The sequence below is a fragment of the Triticum dicoccoides genome, chromosome 7A (assembly GCF_002162155.2).
Source record: "Triticum dicoccoides isolate Atlit2015 ecotype Zavitan chromosome 7A, WEW_v2.0, whole genome shotgun sequence".
Lineage (NCBI taxonomy): Eukaryota > Viridiplantae > Streptophyta > Magnoliopsida > Poales > Poaceae > Triticum > Triticum dicoccoides.
In genome coordinates, this window is record NC_041392.1 from 329,307,011 (window position 1) to 329,317,062 (window position 10,052).

Here is a 10,052-nt window from a genome sequence, read left to right on the forward strand (position 1 = left end):
CAGAATTAGAGATCATGAGTCAGTCGACTAGAAACGGTGTTAAGAGTATAATACCAGGTTTTGAGGTTGCTGCGTCCTCCATCGCATGGTTGTCAGCCCGGGCTGAGGTCTCAGAAGTAGCAGCACTGCAACTCCAAAGAGTCAGTCGACTAACTCCAGCGCTAACCAGAGATAAAGTTCACACAAAACAAGAAGACGTAGGCAATATGATTACCCTGATATGGTGGGGATGGACACCTTCATCTTCGGCAGGTGCTTGGTCGGCTTCGACGGGGCCACCTTGGGCTGCTTCGGCGCCTTTTCAGTCGGCGCCGGAGAGGTGGTCCGGGGGCGCTTGGTCGACTGAGTAACAGTCGCGACCCCCTCGCCGCGTTCAGTCGCAGGGTCATGAACAAGTTTCGACCGCCTTTCCGAGCGCGGTGGTGCGACCTCCTCCTCCTCCTCCTCTTCGCCGTCCTCATCGTCATCATCATCATCGTCATCGTCATCATCATCGGCCTCGGCGGCGTCCGAGTCCCACTCCTCCTCCTGACTCTTGCCCCCGCTCGCTTCTCCCTCCTCAGTCGGAGCCTGCGCTCCGTTGGGCATTGAGTACAATTCAGTGAGGGCCTGATGGACAACAAGACAAAGATCAGTCGACCGATCGGCAGAGAAAACAGAAATAAATACGACAAAAATACAATGGGAAGTGGAGCAGACATACCTTGTTTGGGTCACTATGGCAGTCGAGTGGAGGAATCCTTCTGACTCCGCGAGGGTTATCCTTGTTCCCAGTAACAGCGGCCATCCACCTTTCCAGAGTGGCATCGTCGACTGTTTCTGGGTTAACCCGAGTCACGTCCTCAGTCCCACAGTACAACCACATGCAGTGGCTCCGGAACTGAAGAGGCTGGATTCGGCGCCTAAGGAAAACTTCCAGGAGATCCATGCCCGTCACTCCCTCCCGAACCAACTGAACTACGCGCTCCATCAACATCTTCACGTCAGCTTTCTCCTCCGGAATCAGCTTCAGGGAGGAGGGCTTGTTCACTCGGTCCATGGTAAATGGAGGGAGCCCACTCGACTGCCCCGGTGTCGACTCGTCCTGGCAGTAGAACCAGGTCGACTGCCAGCCTCTGACTGACTCGGGAAATGTCATAGCTGGGAAGGTGCTCTTGTTTCTCACCTGGATCCCCAGACCTCCACACATTTGGACCACTCGGGTTCTTTCGTCGCCTGGACTCGCCTTCTTCATAGTTTGAGAGCGACATGTGAATATGTGCTTGAACAAGCCCCAGTGCAGTCGACAGCCCAGAAAACTCTCGCACATGGACACAAACGCGGCAAGATAGGCGATAGAATTCGGGGTGAAGTGGTGGAGTTGCGCTCCAAAAAAGTTCAAGAAACCACGGAAGAAAATGCTCGGCAGCAAAGAGAATCCGCGGTCGACATGGGTAGCCAGAAGCACGCACTCACCCTCTTCCGGCTGGGGCTGCCACTCTTTCCCCGGAAGCCTCGCAGCTCCATGGGGGATCAGGCCCTCGTTGGCCATGTCGAGGAGGTCCTTCTCCGTGATGGTCGACTGGATCCAATCTCCCTGGACCTAGCCTTTCGGCAGGCGGGATCTGGACGAAGACCCACCGCGCCTGGTGGATCTCCCCTTCGCCTTCTCCGTCGCCGACGCCTTCTTCACGCGCTCCAGCGCCGCCGTCTTCTCCTTGACCATGGCTTCCGGCGGGGCGCGTGAGGAGAAGTGGTGCGGGGGCAAGAGCGAACGCGTTGGGCGGAGACGAAGGAGGCAGAGAGAGAGAATGCTGAGGCACTGTTCAAAAAACCCCCGCCGGGCGCATTTATATGATCCCTTCCGAGTGGATGACAGGTGGACCCGGCAGATCTAATCATATCCTGGAACTGTTACACGAGCGAGATACGTGGCGAAGAAAGCGGCGCGAGAATCGAGGCGTCTATGTCCCGTCCCATCCGAACGCCGCAGTCCGCTCCGCTTCGCGCGTTTCCCCAAATTTCGCATCCCGCGGAATCCGCTAACGACAGATCAGTCTGTCAGGCGCGGGATTTCCTGCGATCCGTTGCTCGGAAATCGACGAATCCCAAAAGATCACTCGACGAAAGAAAAGAATGGATCGAGTCGACTGAAGACAAGTTGCTCACTATCAACGAAGAGATTCTCTGGATTCAGGACAATGCACGACCAGTGTGCAAAGGTCAATCGGAAACAGCATCAACTCCTCCGTCACTCAAAGCCTCAATCCATTCGGGGGCTAATGATGGGGTCATGTACCTAGGGTAGGGTCACAGACCTGATCTAAGTACCCTGCCCAAGGACACCCTTAGAAGAGGTCACCTTCCAGTCGACCAACGAGGGATTCACTCGACTGACTTGAAGGACTCGACCACGAAGACTCACTCGACTACCAGGAGGTCAAAAGGCACTCTGCACTGCAACGGCCTGTAGTTAAGTAGACTTTATGATAGTTAAGACACTTTATGTGGGACGTTACCAGTAATGCCCCAGACTAAATACACCTTAAACCCTTCATTACGTGGGCTGGCTGGGGTCCTGGCGCACTCTATATAAGCCACCCCCCTCCACAGGCAGAAGGGTTCGGCACCCTGTAACTCATATACACATAATCCACTCGACCGCCTCCGGGCTCCGAGACGTAAGGCTTTTACTTCCTCCGAGAAGGGCCTGAACTCGTACATCTCTTGTGTTACAACCTCTCCATAGCTAGGACCTTGCCTCTCCATACCTACCCCCACTCTACTGTCAGACTTAGAACCACGACAGTGCTATCGTACATCCACGTTGATGGAGACTTCAACCCACGAAGGGTAACGGTTGCGCGAGTCCACGGGGGGCTCCACCCACGAAGGGTCCATGAAGAAGCAACCTTGTCTATCCCACCATGGTCGTCGCCCACGAAGGACTTGCCTCACTAGGGTAGATCTTCACGAAGTAGGCGATCTCCTTGCCCTTACAAACTCCTTGGTTCAACTCCACAATCTTGTTGGAGGCTCCCAAGTGACACCTAGCCAATCTAGGAGACACCACTCTCCAAGAAGTAACAAATGGTGTGTTGATGATGAACTCCTTGCTCTTGTGCTTCAAATGATAGTCTCCCCAACACTCAACTCTCTCTCATAGGATTTGATTTGGTAGAAAGAAGATTTGAGTGGAAAGCAACTTGGGAAGGCTAGAGATCAAGATTTATGTGGTTGGAATGGAATATTTCGACCTCAACACAAGTGTAGGTGGTTCTCTCTTTGAAAATATGTATTGGAAGTGTAGGCATGTTCTGATGGCTCTCTCCATGAATGAAGAGTGGGTGGAGGGGTATTTATAGCCTCCACACAAAATATAACCGTTACACACAAATCACCAAACTCGGTGGGACCGATTCAGAGAACTCGGTCAGACCGATTTGATTCATAATGTGACCGTTAGGTGTTTCGGTGGGACCGACTGGATCAACTCGGTGGGACCGATGTGCTAGGGTTAGGGTAAATCCAAAACTCGGTTTGACCGATTACTCAAAGTCGGTGGGACCAATTTGGGTAATAAGCGAAATAGAGAGTTGGCCAAGCAAACTCGGTGGGGCCGATTGTATATCTCGGTGGGACCAAAAATATTGCAATAGGTAACAGAGATTTTTCAAGCCCATCTCAGTGAGACCGAGATCCCATCGGTGAGACCAAACTGATTAGGGTTTCTGGCAGTGGCTATGTCAACTGAACTCGGTGGCACCAGATATGAAATTTCGGTGGGGTCGAGTTTGACTTTTGGTTTGGGACATATGTGGATGTGAGGAAGTAGTTGAGGACTTTGGAGCAAATCACTAAGAACTTTGAGCAAGCAAGCCATTAAACAACACCTCATCCCTTCTTAATAGTATTGGCTTTCCTATGGACTCAATGTGATCTTGGATCACTAAAATAGAAAATATAGAGTCATGAGCTTTGAGCTTGAGCCAATCCTTTGTCCTTAGCATATTAAAGGGGTTCCACATCCTCTAGTCCATGCCACTCCATTGTTGAGCTTGTCTGAAACATACTAGGTAGAAACATTAGTCCGACAAGAGATATGTTGACATTAATTACCAAAATCACCCAGGGAGCACTTGTGCTTTCATAGCACTAGTACTAAAACCTGCATAGTGGGAACACGTTCTGGTTTGGTACGTACTGGTAGGTGTGAGCAGGCTTGCACTTAATTGTACCACTAGTACTTTCGAATGTGATGGGAACAAGGTAAAGATTAATTGATGGTTTTTGGTTTCGGGGCCCGAAATGGCTCCCGATGAGTTTAGTGGAACATAAATTTCAAGTAGACTACACTACTCAGATGCGTAAATATTATGTTATTGTCAAAAATTGGCACAAAATACGAAGGAGACCAATGGAAGTACTACTAGAAACCCACGATTTAACTACTTGCATCCACGCAGTACTACGCGCATGTCTTTCTTCCGCCCTCACGTCCACTCAATTTGCATGCGCTGTATTAATTGACCATCAATGAAGTGAAGGACTTTACACGCGTCAAATTATCACATGGGCTGGATCTTGGTACAAAATTGTGTCCGCCTGTGTACCCGCGTGTGCGTGCGAGGGAATGAGTGTGTGCGTGGCATGCGTGCACATCTTCGCTTCGTGCATGTACCGCTAGCAGCACAGGGAGGACGAGTACATTCTTTTGGAACCAGCAGCACGTCACTGTGATCAATCCACACAAGGATGTCGCGACAACGCCTCCACATGTGCCACATGGCTTCATGAACTGTAAGAGAGACATTGTGTAGCATGCCATTGTGTTTTGCACATACTCGAAGTACTAGTAAGGTACACGTGCATTGCACGCGTCAGATTTTGCAACCAAATTATGAATAAATACCACATTGTAGCATGTAAGCTCTGAGTAATATATGCCTGATGTAGACCTTCATTTAATTCTTATAGTTCATCTCATTCAAAATCAATTAGTTTTTATAAAAAACCTAGGGCCTCTTTGATTCATAGGATTTCCAAAACGCGAGAATAGGAAGAACATGGGATTAGAGTGGAATGTCGTCTTGAATCCTACAGGATGGTACGAGTGTTTGATTGTGCATAGAAAAAACGTAGAATTCTTTCAAAGAGGTTTGAGTGGATGGGATGTTTCCTATGAAATCTAGTATAAATGAATCATATGGAAAAAAATTCCTATGGTTTACAATCCAACGAAACAAACAACCAAGATAGGAAAAATTCCTAAGGATTAGAGTCCTCCAAAATTCCTTCGAGAATCCTCTGAATCAAAGAAGCCCTTAATCGATTTTATGATTCATGGAATTGTGCGTTGTAAACCATAAAGTAAAAAACAAATAATGGCAATTCAACTAGAAAAAAAGTTTGGGCAGTTATGATATGGAAGATTCTAGAACAAAGGAGAATCGCTGTTGTTTTGAGATTTGTGCATTATGCTTAAGTTCAACCATGGAGTCTGCTAGATTGTACATGCGGCAAAATCCAGTGGGGGCTAGAAGATGGTGCGAGGGGCCGAGTGGAGGGAGACTATGAAGGAGTGCACAAATTCGAGATCGATATTCAGAGAGAGGAGGCGAGAACGTGCACTGTTGCACGCAGTGGCGGATCCATGAAAAATGTCCCATGAGCTAGGGGGCCAAGCATTGCTAATCCTTTACGAGGAGGGCCAATTCATCAACTTAAACCATTTTTACCAGCAATTATCTAATAATCACATTCATATTAGCCTCTATATATAGTGATGTTAGGGGGGCAGGGCCCTTGCTGCCCCCTGTCTTTGCCATTGTGCGCGCGTCTGAGAGATGAAGCGGAAGGCATGGATGATGAGAGGGGGCGTTGGATATATAATTAATGTGGGTGTATTAGCTATATATGTAATCCTATATAGAGAGGTATAGATTGATCGATGTGGATGTGGGAAAGAGGGTGAGACCTCACTAGATATATAGATTGATCGGTTTATGTGGAAAACTATGAAAGACCTAACTATATACACACACAATAGAGGAACATCGATCGTTGCGCATGCACGTGAGAGATAAAGAATGCCCGATATGATGGAGAGGGGGATGTTTGTGTGTGTGTGTGCGCCTTCATGGGAGACCGACCTGAAGAAAAAGATTGCATGTGTGCGATGGATAATGCCGACTGGTAGTGTGTGGGCATGCATGCACGAGAGAAAGTTAGTGGTACAATTATAAAGAGAAGACTAATGTGTGGGTGTAAAAGACTAGGTGAGGTCATAATCAATGTAAGTTGAATTCAAATATTGGAATAAGAGATCATGATGTTTGAAACCCATGCATGCATGAATATAACGGAGATCTAAGCGGTGTGGTTTGGAAACGAGCATGTTGTAATGTATACACATTGAACAAGGTCAGACTAGTTTAAATTTGAGATACCGATGGTAGACATCGTTTGGCCACATTGCATCCGTGCATGGACACACTATTCTAATTGGAGATGATGGGTAGCTTTCACATCACATATCTATATCTATACCCCTATATATATTTTATATTTTATATTATATATATAGTGTGCGGATAACTTTAACTTTGAAAGATGGTCGTTGGGTGAGGCCAATCCGATGGTGCAGAGCTGGCAAATTTGAGTACTACTGGCCGTTGGATATCATCTAGATTCCACTAGATTTTGCCACATGTACAATCTAGAAGACTCTATGGTTGAACTTAAGCATAATGCACAAACCTCAAAACACAAGCACTTCTTCTTTGTTCTAGAATCTTCCGTATCAAAATTGCCCAAATGTTTTTCTACATGATTTGTTTTTTCTTTATGCCTTACAACGCACAATTCCATGAATCTTAAAATAGACTGGCTTTCTTATAAAAACTAGATGATTTTGAATGAAATGAACTATAAGAATTAAACGAACATCTACATCATGCATATATGAATCAAAGCTTACATGCTATAATGTGGTATTTATTCATAATTTGGTTGCCAAATCTCATGTGTGCAATGCACGTGTACCTTACTAGTCTAAATGGTGTCTGTGTGTGTTGTGCGTGTTAAACACATTGTACATAGTATATCATACTAGTCTAAATTGTCTTTTTTTCTTTTGGGTACACGTTAAGCTTGTTCTCCCGAAATTTCAAGCCACACCTTGTTATGCCGAAATTTCAAGCCAGTGTCTCTGTCTATCGTGCTGCGAAACTCTCGCCTCTTCAACCCACGCCTTGTTACCCCGAAATATTTAAGATAAATTATTGTCTCATTGTGCTCTGACAACTCCCTCCATATCAACCCGCGCCTTGCTATTCCAAAATTACAACGCACGTGAAAACTCCCACCTCCTGTGAAATCCCGACATGCAAAATGCCCGTGATACCCCTGAACCGAAAGAACCACCTCAAATCGGTGGGGGTACTTTTGTAACTTACCCCACATTTCAAACAAGCGCGTCCCTAAGCCATGGTTCCCCCACTCCCATCCCATCCGCCCACCCATTCATACACCGAGGCCGGCAAAACCTACGAAGCCCCACACCCTCCTTCGTCTGCCACCCAGCCGGAGCCTCTTCCCCGATGACATTGTCCACAGAAACACCTCGACGTCCCTCATCCACCGTATCGGATGAGGATCCGTCGTCGATCTGGTCGTCCCGCCGGTTCAGCCACTCCGTCCTCCACCTCCAAGGAGCTGCCCAGATGTTCCCCTCGTCTTTTGCGCCACCTCCATTCCCACACCGTCGTCTTCACCTACACCACCGGAAGAGCATCACCATCGCCGTTTCCTCGGATGAAGCTGCGGCCTAATCGGCGCCACCAAAGAGGTTGTATACTAATCACTGCATTTTCTTCTTGATTCGATCTCACGGTGCTGTCGGCGCTTGGTCCCGAGCCGACACGGCACGGCTCCATCCACAGCGGCGTCGCCGGCCACTTCCTCCACGGTATCGCTCCCTCGGCGGTGACGTCCACATCAGCAGGAGCTGATGCTGCTTTAGCTCTCGCTCGCGCTGCTGCTCTGCTCTTGCTCTCGGTCCCCTGCCTGGTCTGCTCTTGCTCGCACTGCTGCTCTCGCTCTTACTCTTGCTTGCGATGCTGCTACGATTTAGCTACACTTCAGTTGACTGAATCAACTTTTGGGTCAGTCGATTTTCAGGGGGGGGGCTCGCCGGAGTGAAGGAAGAACCAGCCGTTGTGGGGAGGGGGGATCGCCAGAGAGGTACCCCACTATCTATCTTAGGGTTCAGGGTGGGGGCGGTGGTCACCGGCGGCGGTGTGGCGATGGCGTGGGGATCGCCGGAGAAAAAGCTCGGCATGGGGGGCCTACAGGGATGGCCGGGGCGGCGGCAGACCGGCGGTGGGGAGTGTTTTCAGGGTGGGCGGGGCGGCGCACTGCCGGCCGCGGGCGGTGGGGGCGGCTGTTTGGCCGGTGCTGGCTGGCGGCTCAGGGGGTGGAGGTTGAAGATGAACTGTAGGCCCTTGATTTCGTATCCAATGGCTGCAAAATCGACTGACCAGAGATGAAAAAGTCAGTCGACTGACGTGTAGCCTCACCTCTAGTGCGTTCTATTTCGACAGTAAAATTCAGTTTCGACAGCAAAATTCAGTTTCGACAGTTAAGTTCAGTTTTGACAGTTAAATTCAGTTTCGACAGTTAAGTTCGGAGATGAGTGGCTCATGTATACATCTAGCACTTTGTGGTTATGTATTTTACGTCATCTATTGGAGATGCTATTAGAATTCCACTCAGGTTAACGTTGTTTCCCTTGTCCTACTTCAGCCTCGGCGCCGTACAACTCACCGGAGCTGATCCAACGATGAAACCCTCCATCACAGTGGAGCAGTGCCTCGGGCTCCATCTCCAGACGCCTAAGATCTTCTTCCCCTCCTCCGACAGCCAAGTCAGACGGAGCATCCTCACCGGCCAACCCAATCACGCTGAGATCGACATGGCTTCGCCAAAGAGGTTGTACACTTCTTGTGGTTTGACTTAATCTCACCATGCTTCTTTGCATCCTGTGATCTTCCAATTCTTGTGAACCAAACACCCAGATTGGCAGAAATCCTGTGTTTTTAAATTCTCTGTTTTGCACGTGCATTCCTATCCTATTCCTGTCTATTTCCTATCCCTGCATTGTTAGAATCCTCAAATTCAAACAAGCCCTTACACAATTACTTCTATTGCAGATATGTGTCAAAGAACACCTTGTGTGGTTTGTCCTGCTCCTGCGGTGCTGTGTTCCACCCCAGCTCAGCTGCTCCAACGACGGAAGGGTTCACCACAGCAGGGATCCGCTCTCCAGATTGTCTTTCCCCGCCTCTGATCTTCTTCCCCACTGCCGGCAGCCACGACAACTGCATTGCCATCATCAACTGAGCAGATGACCTTGAGGACTACACGGGTCCGCAAGAGAGGTCGCACTCTTCCATGTCTGCTTACGTTATGCATTGCTTAATATGATGACATGCTACTTTATCATCGTGTTCACCTATTAGACTCCGACTCAGGTCCAAACTTATGCTGAAACTTGAGTTTTTAAATGGTTGTGGGGTACATATTGGGGTAGTAATTAGTACTATATGTCTACTATCTGGTTAATCTCGGGTGTCTACTATGAGTTTCATGTTGGGTGCAAACAAACATTAAAGGAGCCATTATCTGTATTTTTAACTAAAACTATTATCTGTCTGCTATCATTTGTTTTGGGTCTATCCACAGTTTGCTACCATCACTCTGGATTTGTGCATACACTCCTTACATAATCTCACTATGTTTTATTCCTATGCATGTCAGTTATTGTACACAAAGGAACTGAACATGTAGAGCAAAAGAGACGAGCCTTGCGTGGCAATAAAATTTCATGCAGATGTCGCTCCATGGTGGGCGCAAAGGCAGCCCCCCTCCACCCATTTCGGATCGTAATCAAGAGGAAGATAACTGTTTTGAGGGGGATTCAGAAGCAGAAGACCACTCCTATTTAGCCCATGAGGTCTTCGCTCTAACTTGGCATGCTGATGTTGGTAAAATCATGCATATGGTGCCTTGCA